This window comes from Coregonus clupeaformis, chromosome 33 (assembly GCF_020615455.1).
Source record: "Coregonus clupeaformis isolate EN_2021a chromosome 33, ASM2061545v1, whole genome shotgun sequence".
In the NCBI taxonomy this organism is placed as follows: Eukaryota; Metazoa; Chordata; class Actinopteri; order Salmoniformes; family Salmonidae; genus Coregonus; species Coregonus clupeaformis.
In genome coordinates this window covers 12,983,719-12,995,609 of record NC_059224.1, presented here as the reverse complement: position 1 = coordinate 12,995,609, position 11,891 = coordinate 12,983,719, and positions in this window count along the sequence as shown.

The window sequence follows — 11,891 nt, the reverse complement described above, 5'->3', positions numbered from 1 at the left end:
TCTCTCTCTGCCTCTACCTTGCTCTCTCTCTCTTTCTCTCTCTCTTTCTCTCTCTCTCTCTCTCTCTCTCTCTCTCTCGCTCTCTCTCTTGCTCTCTCTCTGCCTTGCTCTCTCTCTCTCTCTCTCTCTCTCTCTCTCTCTCTCTCTCTCTCTCTCTCTCTCTCTCTCTCTCTCTGCCTTGCTCTCTCTCTCTCTCTCTCTCTCTCTCTCTGCCTTGCTCTCTCTCTCTCTCTCTCTCTCTCTCTCTCTCTGCCTCTGCCTCTGCCTTGCTCTCTCTCTCTCTCTCTCTCTCGCTCTCTCTCTCGCTCTCTCTCTCGCTCTCTCTCTGCCTTGCTCTCTCTCTCTCTTCTCTCTCTCTCTCTCGCTCTCTCTCTCGCTCTCTCTCTCGCTCTCTCTCTGCCTTGCTCTCTGCCTTGCTCGCTCTCTCTCTCTCTCTCTCTCTCTCTCTCTCTCTCTCTCTCTCTCTGCCTTGCTCTCTCTCTCTCTCTGCCTCTGCCTTGCTCTCTCTCTCTCTCTTCTCTCTCTCTCCAGGTGGTGTCACCTCTCCTGGCTCTTACTGACACCTAGCCATGAGCCCCCTCTCTTTCCATTTACTGTAACCAACAACCTTACCCACTGAGCAGCGACCGACACCGGACGTCCATGAACGTTAAAAGTAGTTGAAATTTGGTCAGTCCGCTGGGCCTTGATTTCAACATCCACAGATGTTTACTTTTGGTCAGGTTTGGACCGGCCTTGATTTGTCCAAAACATAGACGTCCATGATTGGTTCAGATTTGGTCCAGTCCGGACCGGACCAAATATGAACCAATCATAGATGCCTATGTTTCACAAGTTTGGAGAGCACAGTACAGCAAAGCACAGTAGAGTATAGTACATTTTTAAAAAATGAGGAAAGTATACTATAGTTCAGTACAGTACAGTACCAAATCCTGGAGGGACTGACTATACTCTACTTTACTGAACTCTACTGTACTGAACTCTACTGTACTGTACTGAACTCTACTGTACTGTACTGAACTCTACTCTACTGTGCTGTACTGAACTCTACTCTACTGTGCTGTACTCCACTGTACTGTACTGAACTCTACTGTACTGTACTGAACTCTACTCTACTGTGCTCTACTGAACTCTACTCTACTGTGCTGTACTGAACTCTACTCTACTTTGATGTCCAAACTTGTGAAACATAGACGTCTATGATTGGTTCAGATTTGGTCCGGTCTGGACAAACCAAATGTGGTCTTGTTTGGGGGCAGGGCTGAGTAAAATAATAGCCAGTGTGTAGAATAATACCCATATATGCAAAGGAGGATATTACATATTTCTACCTATTCAGGATACATCACCATGAAGAGAATGACTTTCATATCCATAATTATGCATTTCTGTGTAGTACAGATCAGGGACCCATGATGAAATTCAATTAAATCCACTTCACTTAGTTGTTCTCGTCACTATAGTTCAATAACCCAAATATATGTTTTCAAAGTCAAGGTGTCATGTCATGCATAGCTGACACCCCATTCTTTCTGCAGACATCTTTTAATCTTAATTCGGAGCAGATATTTAACAGAGTTTTTGGAAAATGTGGTCACATAAAAACTGAGGGAGATGTTACCAAACTTTTAATCTGCACAGTTCTTCCGGTAAATGTGTTTTTGTAAAATGTTCAGTGTAAATTGTTAAAAGTAGTCCTTGTGCATAGAGTTTTATGGTTTGTTAAACTTTTAACCAATCATGGACGTCTATGTTTTGGACAAATCAAGGCCGGTCCAAACCTGACCAAAAGTAAACATCTGTGGATGTTGAAATCAAGGCCCAGCGGACTGACCAAACTTTGAAATCAATGGGGTATCTGAGTCTCAGTGCAATTCCGTTACTGTGGAATTGCCCCAAGAACGTCTGTAGCATTGTTCCGCTCTGTCTGTAATTAAAGCAAGACAGACTGTCTGTCTTCTGAAGGCCCCTGGATATTTATATCACATCACAGTCACAGACTGTAGCTCATTCATATTTTCTTCCTTAGCCATATTTTCTAGGCCAGACGAATATTCCACTCCAGTTGTCATGCCAATAGATAAGTGTGCTCTTGCGTGGTCTCTCTGCAGCGGAGTGAGTGACTCTGCAGCAGGGACTGAGTGTACGTGCGTGCGTGTATGCTCGTGGATGGTGTGTGATGTCTTCAGGCTCTAGAACACCTCAACACACATTCAGACTCAGAAACACACAAACTCATACTCCAAAACACACATCAAGCTCTCAAGGCTCTAACACACAGCCAGACATGATGTCAGACACAAATACACACTCTCAGACATGAAAACACTCCAACTACAACACACACACACACACACACACACACAGAACATCACTCTAATACAGAGGTCACAACTTATCCTTCATTCTTGGTCAATAAATTGCATGTCTCTGCTGCAACAGTACTAGTCTGGATCACAGGGATTTCCCTCTCCTGTCTTCCATGCTGGATTTAAAAGTAGTTTAAATTTGGTCAGTCCACCCTGGCTTTGATTTCAACGTCTACAGACGTCGTTTTTTGGTAGGGTCCGGTCTGGCTTTAATTTCAACGTCCACAGATGTTTATTTTGTCCCAAACATAGACCGAGCTCTCTGTCCATCTGTAAGAGCACAACAGAACAGATAGTTATAATAATATAATATGCCATTTAGCAGACGCTTTTATCCAAAGCCCATGAACCCTAAACCTAACCCAAATAGCATATTGAATCCTAAACCTAACCCAAATAGCCTATTGAATCCTAAACCTAACCCAAATAGCCTATTGAATCCTAAACCTAACCCAAAATAGCCTATTGAATCCTAAACCAAACCCAAATAGCCAATTCAATCCTAAACCTAACCCAAATAGCCTATTGAATCCTAAACATAACCTATTAAATCCTAAACCTAACCCAAATAGCCTATTGAATCCTAAACATAACCTATTAAATCCTAAACCTAACCCAAATAGCCTATTGAATCCTAAACATAACCTATTAAATCCTAAACCTAACCCAAATAGCCTATTGAATCCTAAACATAACCTATTAAATCCTAAACCTAACCCAAATAGCCTATTGAATCCTAAACATAACCTATTAAATCCTAAACCTAACCCAAATAGCCTATTGAATCCTAAACATAACCTATTAAATCCTAAACCTAACCCAAATAGCCTGTTGAATCCTAAACATAACCTATTAAATCCTAAACCTAACCCAAATAGCCTATTGAATCCTAAACATAACCTATTAAATCCTAAACCTAACCCAAATAGCCTATTGAATCCTAAACATAACCTATTAAATCCTAAACCTAACCCAAATAGCCTATTGAATCCTAAACATAACCTATTGAATCCTAAACCTAACCCAAATAGCCTATTGAATCCTAAACATAACCTATTGAATCCTAAACCTAACCCAAATAGCCTATTGAATCCTAAACATAACCTATTAAATCCTAAACCTAACCCAAATAGCCTATTGAATCCTAAACATAACCTATTAAATCCTAAACCTAACCCAAATAGCCTATTGAATCCTAAACATAACCTATTAAATCCTAAACCTAACCCGAATAGCCTATTGAATCCTAAACATAACCTATTGAATCCTAAACCTAACCCAAATAGCCTATTGAATCCTAAACCTAACCCAAATAGCCTATTGAATCCTAAACATAACCCAAATAGCCTATTGAATCCTAAACCTAACCCAAATAGCCTATTGAATCCTAAACCTAACCCAAATAGCCTATTGAATCCTAAACATAACCTATTAAATCCTAAACCTAACCCAAATAGCCTATTGAATCCTAAACATAACCTATTGAATCCTAAACCAAACCCAAATAGCCTATTGAATCCTAAACATAACCTATTGAATCCTAAACCAAACCCAAATAGATGGACAGGGTAATAATAATAATAATAATAATAAGTTTTCCAATATCTCATAATTTATTCTGATGTCTTAAATCTGAGCAATTCCACTTCCCGTCTATATCTCTGCTGTCAAGATGTGTAGAAGCCAGCTGTTTGAAGGAGAAAAAACCAAAAAACTCCCCCATCACTTTCTTTCTCTCTCCTCCTCTCTCTCTCCCTCTCTTTCTCAATATTTTTCTCTATCTGTCCCTTCCTCTCTCTCTGGCTCCATCCCTCTCTCTCTCTCTCGCTCTCTCGCTCCCGCTTCCTTCCTCTCTCTCTCCCTCCCTCCATCTTTCTCACTCTCTCACTCCTTCCATCCCTTTCCTCGCTCTCTCTCACTCTCGCGCCACCACCAAACCTCAAATACGCAAGCAAGCAGCTTATATAACCAGCTTCCAAAACCAGCCTGAATCATAATTTGGTCTGTGTGCTGCCATGTTGCAGAAGGTTTTCACACAGCTATTTTCACTGGAAGGCGCACACACACACACTCACTTTTTTTTTTTTACGAACAAAAAGGAATTCTAATAGTTTATCCGATTTCGGTCAATTAGATGTTTAAAAACATACATTTTGTTTAATCGCTCAGCACTAACACACACACACACCTCTCCAGTGGTTAAAGTAACAACTGGACGTAGGGGAATCAGATACCAGATCTTTCAGCAAGGGGGCTAAAGTACCACATCATTATCATCATTGACCCCAGTGGTGGGAATGGGATCGCAGCGGTGTAACTGTCTTTAGCGCATTGCTATAAAAGCTCCTTTAGGTTTAGCAGGGAATAGGGTTAGCCTCAGTTATAAATGTTTAAGCCGTCTGCTGTTCAATGCTGCTGCTGCTTTGATGTTTGATGCAGTGCACACACACACACACCGCTCTGTTTCATTTTGCAGTTCCTTAGCTCATTTTTTAATTTCTCCAACATGAATTCCTGTTTTGGAGACAGAGAAAATGGTGTAACAGAACTAGAAAACAATTTGTTCGAAACGATATTTGTCCTGCCAGCCAGCTCGCTTGTTAGTTGGCTGTTGTCATCTGGAGTTGGCGCTGCTATACAAAGACTAGTTGTGTCTACCGCTCTCCTCTGAAGAGTTATTGTTGTGACCTCAAAGTCCTCTTGACAAAGTCTAGATCGTAGTGGCGCTCTCTCTCTCAATTCAATTCAATTTCAATTTCAATTTAAGGGCTTTATTAGCATGGGAAATGTATGTTAACATTGCCAAAGCAAGTGAAGTAGATAGTAAACAAAAGTGAAATAAACAATAAATATTAACAGTAAACATTACACTCAGAAGTTCCAAATGTCATATTATGTCTATATACAGTGTTGTAACAATGTGCAAATAGTTAAAGTTCAAATGGGAAAATAAATAAACATAAATATGGGTTGTATTTACAATGGTGTTTGTTCTTCAATGGTTGCCCTTTTCTTGTGGCAATAGGTCACAAATATTGCAGCTGTGATGGCACACTGTGGTTTTTCACCCAGTAGATAAGGGAGTTTATCAAAATTGGGTTTGTTTTCGAATTCTTTGTGGATCGCTGTAATCTGAGGGAAATATGTGTCTCTAATATGGTCATACATTTGGCAGGAGGTTAGGAAGTGCAGCTCAGTTTCAACCTCATTTTGTGGGCAGTGTGCACATAGCCTGTCTTCTCTTGAGAGCCAGGTCTGCCTACGGCGGCCTTTCTCAATAGCAAGGCTATGCTCACTGAGTCTGTACTCTCTCTCTCCATCTCTCTCTCTCTCTCTCTCTCCGTCTCCATCTCTCTCTCTCTCTCTCTCTCTCTCCGTCTCTCTCTCTCTCTCTCTCTCTCTCCATCTCCGTCTCTCTCTCTCTCTCTCTCTCTCTCTCCGTCTCTCTCTCTCTCTCCGTCTCTCTCTCTCTCCGTCTCTCTCTCTCTCTCTCTGTCTCTGTGTCAGTGTTATGCGAAGTGCTTTGGGTTAATGCTTAGTAGACCTTCCACTGCTGTTTGCATTACTACAGGGAGAGAGAAAAAGAGAGAGAGTGGGAGGGAGAGAAGGAAAGCGGAACAGAGAGAGAGAGAGAGTTTCAGTTCCTCTCCACTTTAATAGCCTGTAACAGGATGGAGAGCGTACAGCAGTAGAGTGGGTTCATTTCTACCAGACAGACACACAGAGTTGATACTGATATCAGAGGAGAGACATTCACTACAGCAACACTTTATTCTGGGAACAATTACTGACTTGCTTGAGATTTTGAGAGTGACTGAGTGGCTAGTCATTATTTAAACCTAGAATCAGGACCTGTGCAGTAAACGTGACCATTGGGGTATGTTATCATCATACATGTGTAGTCCCCTGTAGCTCAGTTGGTAGAGCATGGCGCTTGCAGCGCCAGGGCTGTGGGTTCGTTTCCCACGGGGGGCCAGTATGAAAATGTATGCACTCACTAACTGTAAGTCGCTCTGGATAAGAGCGTCTGCTAAATGACTAAAATGTAATGTGAGTGCTGCGACAAAAGCTCCCATTGAGCCGTTTGTGTGTGTTTGTGTGACCTGATTCTGCTGGAGATTCCCTTGGACAGTACAGTAATTTTACTCTGCTTGAGGTCCTAACAGCAGAAGTGAAGCCTTGAGATTTCCAGAGACACACACAACGCTTAGCTGTCTGGAGGCAGACTGAAGAGGAACATATGTGGCCCCAAGGTTTACACTGATAGAATAGATTAAGACCCAGTACTCTCTCTCACACACAAACACACACACATTTAAATCAGCTCCAGGAGAGGACTGACTCTTAAGTTAGTGATATTTCCAGCCTGCTCATATCTCCTACTGTCCTTTCTGTCTTGTTTAGGCTGTTATCACTCCTCAAATCAACCTCTCTGGTTGTTGGTGGTCATTTCATTAAACATCATAAATGTGAGAATGAAGGGATACTGTAAATGTTTCTGTTAGTTTCTGGAATGACTAAAGGCACACCACTCTATTTAACACTTTATTTAATGAAGATTACATTGTAAAAAAACAAAAACAAACGTTTAGTCTTACTCATAAATATTTTATCATCCACATTTTGTTGCAGTTTTGAGTGGATTCCTAGTGAGTCTTTCAGGTCCTTTGTAATCCATCCAGTAGTACAGTCCTGCTCACTCTGACAGAACCTTGTTTTGCTGCTCACCTCTGATCAGGGAACTGACGATAACAGAGTACATTTAGCCCAGAGCACCAGTGTTGTGAAGTGGGGAACAAAAGCTATGAAGCTGGTGATTATAGTGATGAGAGCACAGCATGACTCTCTCATTCAGCTAGCTGTAAACAGAGAAATGAAGCTCCATCTCCGTCTTTCCCTCTATCTCTCTCTCGCTATCCCTCTCTTTCTTTCTTTCTCTCTCTCGCTATCCCTCTCTTTCTTTCTCTCTCTCTCTCGCTATCCCTCTCTTTCTTTCTCTCTCTCTCTCGCTATCCCTCTCTTTCTCTCTCTCTCTCTCTCTCTCTCTCTCTCTCTCTCTCTCTCTCTCTCTCTCTCTCTCTCTCTCTCTCCCCCCCTCTCTCTCTCTCTCTCTCTCCCCTCCCCCTCTCTCTCTCTCTCTCTCTCCCCTCTCTCTCTCTCTCTCTCTCTCTCTCTCTCTCTCTCTCTCTCTCTCTCTCTCTCTCTCTCTCTCTCTCTCTCTCTCTCCTCTCTCCCCCTCCTCTCTCTCTCTCTCTCTCTCTCTCTCCCTCCCCCTCTCTCTCTCCCCCCCCCTCTCTCTCTCTCTCTCTCTCATTCAGCTGCTATAAACAGAAAAGTATGCATCACCCTCTATCTCTCTCTCCATCCATCTCTCTCTCTCTCTCTCTCTCTCTCTCTCTCTCTCTCTCTCTCTCTCTCTCTCTCTCTCTCTCTCTCTCTCTCTCTCTCTCTCTCTCTCTCTCTCTCTCTCTCTCTTTCTGTCTCTCTCTCTCTCCATCTCTCTCGCTATCCCTCCATCTCCCATTCAGCAGTCTGTGAATAGAGAGAGAAGTGGAGGCTTCCTGCACGTTCTACCACAGAGAACCATGACTGTGTAGAGCTGACTGGCCAGGCTACACTATAAACAGTCAGACCAGAGTGGTCATTATTCAGGGAAAGGTCAAGCAGGGTGGAGAGATAAATAGAAGCAGAAACTGTAGTGTGTGTGTGTCTGCCCCCGAACTGTCAGTAATAGAACGGTTCCTTCAACGTCTCAACTCATCTCTCTCCTTCTCTGTCTATTTCTCTTTCTCTCTGAAGCCTGTCTATCTTATCTCCCTCTATCTCTCTCTCTCCTTCTCTCGCTCTCCCTTTTCTACTTCTCCGCCCTCTCTTCTTTCTCTCTCGCTCTCTTCTTCTCTCTCGCTCTCTTCTCCCCTCTCTTCTTCGCTCTCTTCTTCTCTCTCGCTCTCTTCTTCACTCTCTTCTCCTCCTCTCTCTCTTCTCCTCCTCTCTCTTCTCCTCCTCTCTCTCCTCCTCCTCTCTCTCTCTCTCTCTCTCTTCTTCTCTCTCGCTCTCTTCTTCTCTCTCTCGCTCTCTTCTTCTCTCTCGCTGTCTCTCTCAATCTCTTTTCGTATGAGAGTCTCATTTATTCATGCTGGGAGGCGATTACCAAGAACTCCTTTTAAAAATTAACTCAGCCGCCGAGTTAAAGAAAATAAATGAAACTGCTCACTGCCTTGCTGGTACACTGGCTGATTTAAAGTGGGGGGGACATAAACATATCTTTTTTTATCCAGTCGGATAAACACTCCAAAGAGCCTACCCGACCGCTTGGAGGCGTCCGCATTGTCCTAAAGCACACCGTTGCCTCGTTTTGTATCACATTCCAATGATAAACCCCCATCCCCAGTGAAAGTTGTGCCCCTGAACAGAAGTATAGGGAAGGAGAGAGAGAGAGGGTGAAAGAGAGAGGGAGGGTGAAAGAGAAAGGGAGGGTGAAAGAGAGAGGGCGGTTCATTATCGGCTGGTGTGAGCTAACATACCATTAAACCTTAATGACGAGATAATCCTTTATGACGAGAGAATCCTTAATGATAAGAGAATCCTTAATGACAAGTAATTATGTCAGTATGTGTGTGTGTGAATTTAAATGCATGTGTATGTGCATATGTGTGTGCACGCGGGCATGCATGCACTTGTGTGTGTTTGTGTGTATGTGTGTGTGTGTGTGTGTGTGTGTGTGTGTGTGTGTGTGTGTGTGTGTGTGATGTTCAGAGGAGGTGATGGGCCAGACGAGCCAGAAATGCAGCTGAAAACATCTGGGTCAAAAAAGCTCAAACTGAACCATGCCAGTATAGTAGAGGGATTTGGTGAGCTGGGCTCCAGAGGTACATTTTCAGGACAGATTCACCATCACTGTCTATCTCCATCTACAGTACCTGTGTCAATCTGTCCCTAGGTTTTCTCCAGAGTACAGAATGGTATTTCAAGTGTGTGTATGTATGTGTATCTGTGTGTGTGTGTGCGCGTGTGTGTGTGTGTGTGTGTGTGTGTATCTGTGTGTGTGTATCTGTGTGTGTGTGCGTGTGTGTGTGTATGTTTGCTTCAACAGAAAAACTCCCCTCAGTTATAACTTGCTGCTGCTTCTCCTGTCAAGGTGCAAACAGAAACACCTAACTTATTCATGTCTCAGAGACAAATTGTACATGCTTCAACGGGTGTGGCATGTGGTGTGTTGTATGCAGGGAAACTGTAGTGTGTGTGTGTCTGCCCCCGAACTGTCAGTTATAGAACAGTTTGTTCAACGTCTCAACTCATCTCTCTCCTTCTCTCCTTCTCTCGCTCTCCCTTTTCTACTTCTCCCCCTCTCTTCTTTCTCTCTCTCTCTTCTCCTCATCTCTCTCTTCTCCTCCTCTCTCTCTTCTCCTCCTCTCTCTCTCTCTCTCTTCTTCTCTCTCGCTGTCTCTCTCGCTCTCTTTTCGTATGAGAGTCTCATTTATTCATGCTGGGAGGCGATTGCCAAGAACTCCTTTTAAAAATTAACTCAGCCACTGAGTTAATGAAAATAAATTAAACTGCTCACTGCCTTGCTGGTACACTGGCTGATTTAAAGCCTGTTAAGATGGAAACCGATAATGCAAAGTATGTGTAGCGTCACTGCCACCATCCTAATTCAATGTGTGTGTAGCTTCACTCTCACCCTAAGATGTGTGGTTATTTATAACCAATGCCTTCTCACTTAAGAAATGTGCAGTGTTTTCATGGAAGGTAAATGATGGTGTGTTTGTGTTGTGTTTTGTTTGGAAGCAGGGTTGTCGACTCAACCAGCAGCATCTACTCTAGGACTTTACAATCACTAGACCTCAAATCACTGTAGGCTCCAGGGTTAATGCTGGTTCTTTTCTACCTGGAAGTCGATTGATCAATGAATGACATTGATTGGCCCAAGAGTTCACTCACCTGGTGTCCAAGGTCTGAATCAGTCCATAATCAGGTGGTTAGAACCAGAAGTGTTTTGGCCCTCCAGAAATGTAATTAATAGCCCTGAATCCTGGGTTACTGTATTTCCTGGTCTACTGTATTTGAACTGGACTAGTGGGATGAGCTTGAGAGACAGGATAGCCCATTCAGCATGTTTCTCCATTAGTCTCTTTCTAAGGTAGTGACTCACCATAACCTGACATCTCTCCTGGCCTATTTCTCCTGGCTGCTCAGGAGAGACACTTACATCCTTACGGCTCCTTCACTTTCTATACACAACACTTCTTATATCGCGCTTGCTCGCTCGCTAGCTTTCTATCTCGCTCTATAACTCTCACTCCATCTCAGATAATCACCTAGCAACTCTCCTAGGATCTCAGCCCCCCTCCCTCTCCTCTCTCTGTCTCTCTGTGTCGCTCTCTCTCAACCTCTCTCTCTCACTTTCTCAATCTTTTTCTCCACTCACCTAGCATCTTAGGATCTCAGCCCAGGGGCTGCTCTGCTAATTTTAGCCTGGTGCTGAATCAGAGGCTCAGATAGGGCTCTCTCTTGTAATTCAAATTGTTATGTCAAAACTCTCCCCCTCTGTCTCTCATTGTATCCAAACTCATTACATCCTTTTCTCCGTCTCATCTATCCTTCCATACTTTTCAATCTCTCCTCTCCCACTCTCCTTTATTTCCCTTACTCACTCCTTTCCTCTGTCTCTGTCTCTCCTCACTCCTTTCCTCTGTCTCTGTCTCTCCTCACTCCTTTCCTCTGTCTCTGTCTCTCCTCACTCCTTTCCTCTGTCTCTGTCTCTCCTCACTCCTTTCCTCTGTCTCTGTCTCTCCTCACTCCTTTCCTCTGTCTCTGTCTCTCCTCACTCCTTTCCTCTGTCTATGTCTCTCCTATCTGTCTCTCTAATCTGTCTCTCCTCTGTCTCTCTTCTCTGAATCTCCTCTGTCTCTAATCTGTCTCTAATCTATATCTCCTGTTTCTCCTCTCTGTCTGTCCTCTGTCTCTCCTCTCTCTCTCCTCTGTTTCTCCTCTGTCTCTCCTCTCTGTCTCTCCTCTCTGTCTCTCCTCTCTGTCTCTCCTCTCTGTCTCTACTCTGTCTCACCTCTGTCTATAATCTGTCTCTAATCTATCTCTCCTGTCTCTCTTCCGTCTCTTCTCTCTGCCTCTCCTCTCTCTCCTCTGTCACTCCTCTCTGTCTCTCCTCTCTCTCCTCTCCTCTGTCTCTCCTCTGTCTCTTCTCTCTGCCTCTCCCCTCTGTCCTCTGTCACTCCTCTCTGCCTCTCCTCTCTCTCCTCTGCCTCTCCTCTCTGTCCGCTGTCTCTCCTCTCTGTCTCTCCTCTCTCTCATGTCTCTCCTCTCTCCTCTGTCTCTCCTCTCTCTCTCCTCTGTCTCTTCTCTCTGCCTCTCCCCTCTCTCCCCTGTCACTCCTCTCTGTCTCTCCTCTCTCTCCTCTGTATCTCCTCTCTCTCCTCTGTCTCTCCTCTCTGTCTCTCCTCTCTGTCTCTCCTATCTGTCTCTCTAATCTGTCTCTCCTCTGTCTCTCTTCTCTGAATCTCCTGT